This window comes from Schistocerca piceifrons, unplaced genomic scaffold (assembly GCF_021461385.2).
Source record: "Schistocerca piceifrons isolate TAMUIC-IGC-003096 unplaced genomic scaffold, iqSchPice1.1 HiC_scaffold_1324, whole genome shotgun sequence".
In the NCBI taxonomy this organism is placed as follows: domain Eukaryota; kingdom Metazoa; phylum Arthropoda; class Insecta; order Orthoptera; family Acrididae; genus Schistocerca; species Schistocerca piceifrons.
The window spans coordinates 52501-55000 of NW_025727152.1; the positions used below are offsets into that span (position 1 = coordinate 52501).

The 2500-nt window shown below is 60.6% G+C and overlaps 1 pseudogene; it reads right to left on the reverse strand.

Moving 5' to 3' along the window:
• The window catches only part of LOC124732183, a 5552-nt pseudogene that overhangs the window by 2180 nt on the left and 872 nt on the right, over positions 1-2500 (reverse strand).

Genomic DNA, 2500 nt, shown 5'->3' on the forward strand with positions numbered 1-2500 from the left:
GCCCGCGACTGCGCCGTGCCTTCGTAGGGAAGGCGTTGATGCGGGCGCGGAGGGCGTCGATGTACTCACGCCCAGATAGCAGGCGACTGGTGTCGGCGACCCACTGATGTTGGCCACTGACGGCGGCAGAAGATGACAGTGCCGCACCGTCAATGGCGATGTGTAGGCGCGCCGCCCACATTTCCCCAACCTGCGTTGACGATTTGAGGAGGTGGCCCTCCCACATTAGGTGGCGCTCCAGCACCTCGATCTCACGCTGCACCTCATCCATGCCTGCACCGTCGCAGGCTGGCCCTATCTTCTTCAGCGCCAGGAGACGGGACCGACGGAGGGTCGGACCCATCCATCGGCAAGATGGAATGCCGAGGCCCCCCTGGGCAACAGGAGCGTGGAAGTATCCCAGGGGGGTGTCCGCCGGAAGGCGGAACCATCTCCTGACGGCGGCCCGGATGGTAACGTCGGCCGACTTCAATGCACCCACCCGGGTGCGGCTGAGGGCCATAGTTACTCCCGCCGTTTACCCGCGCTTGCTTGAATTTCTTCACGTTGACATTCAGAGCACTGGGCAGAAATCACATTGCGTCAACACCCGCTAGGGCCATCGCAATGCTTTGTTTTAATTAGACAGTCGGATTCCCCCAGTCCGTGCCAGTTCTGAGTTGATCGTTGAATGGCGGCCGAAGAGAATCCGCGCACCCGCGCGCCCCCGGAGGAGCACGCTAAGGCGGACGCGGCCTCGCAGCAAGGAAGATCCGTGGGAGGCCAAGGCACGGGACCGAGCTCGGATCCTGCACGCAGGTTGAAGCACCGGGGCGCGAACGCCGCGCAGGCGCGCGCATCCTGCACCGCCGGCCAGCACGAGGCCGACCAACGGCGAGAGCAGACCACGCCCGCGCTAAACGCCCGCACTTACCGGCACCCCTACGGCACTCACCTCGCCCAGGCCCGGCACGTTAGCGCTGACCCACTTCCCGACCAAGCCCGACACGCCCCGATCCTCAGAGCCAATCCTTATCCCGAAGTTACGGATCCAATTTGCCGACTTCCCTTACCTACATTATTCTATCGACTAGAGGCTCTTCACCTTGGAGACCTGCTGCGGATATGGGTACGAACCGGCGCGACACCTCCACGTGGCCCTCTCCCGGATTTTCAAGGTCCGAGGGGAAGATCGGGACACCGCCGCAACTGCGGTGCTCTTCGCGTTCCAAACCCTATCTCCCTGCTAGAGGATTCCAGGGAACTCGAACGCTCATGCAGAAAAGAAAACTCTTCCCCGATCTCCCGACGGCGTCTCCGGGTCCTTTTGGGTTACCCCGACGAGCATCTCTAAAAGAGGGGCCCGACTTGTATCGGTTCCGCTGCCGGGTTCCGGAATAGGAACCGGATTCCCTTTCGCCCAACGGGGGCCAGCACAAAGCGCATCATGCTATGACGGCCCCCATCAACATCGGATTTCTCCTAGGGCTTAGGATCGACTGACTCGTGTGCAACGGCTGTTCACACGAAACCCTTCTCCGCGTCAGCCCTCCAGGGCCTCGCTGGAGTATTTGCTACTACCACCAAGATCTGCACCGACGGCGGCTCCAGGCAGGCTCACGCCCAGACCCTTCTGCGCCCACCGCCGCGACCCTCCTACTCGTCAGGGCTTCGCGGCCGGCCGCAAGGACCGGCCATGACTGCCAGACTGACGGCCGAGTATAGGCACGACGCTTCAGCGCCATCCATTTTCAGGGCTAGTTGCTTCGGCAGGTGAGTTGTTACACACTCCTTAGCGGATTCCGACTTCCATGGCCACCGTCCTGCTGTCTTAAGCAACCAACGCCTTTCATGGTTTCCCATGAGCGTCGATTCGGGCGCCTTAACTCGGCGTTTGGTTCATCCCACAGCGCCAGTTCTGCTTACCAAAAGTGGCCCACTTGGCACTCCGATCCGAGTCGTTTGCTCGCGGCTTCAGCATATCAAGCAAGCCGGAGATCTCACCCATTTAAAGTTTGAGAATAGGTTGAGGTCGTTTCGGCCCCAAGGCCTCTAATCATTCGCTTTACCGGATGAGACTCGTACGAGCACCAGCTATCCTGAGGGAAACTTCGGAGGGAACCAGCTACTAGATGGTTCGATTAGTCTTTCGCCCCTATACCCAGCTCCGACGATCGATTTGCACGTCAGAATCGCTACGGACCTCCATCAGGGTTTCCCCTGACTTCGTCCTGGCCAGGCATAGTTCACCATCTTTCGGGTCCCAACGTGTACGCTCTAGGTGCGCCTCACCTCGCAATGAGGACGAGACGCCCCGGGAGTGCGGAGGCCGCCGCCCCGTGAAGGGCGGGGAAGCCCCATCCTCCCTCGGCCCGCGCAAGGCGAGACCTTCACTTTCATTACGCCTTTAGGTTTCGTACAGCCCAATGACTCGCGCACATGTTAGACTCCTTGGTCCGTGTTTCAAGACGGGTCGTGAAATTGTCCAAAGCTGAAGCGCCGCTGACGGGAGCGATTATTC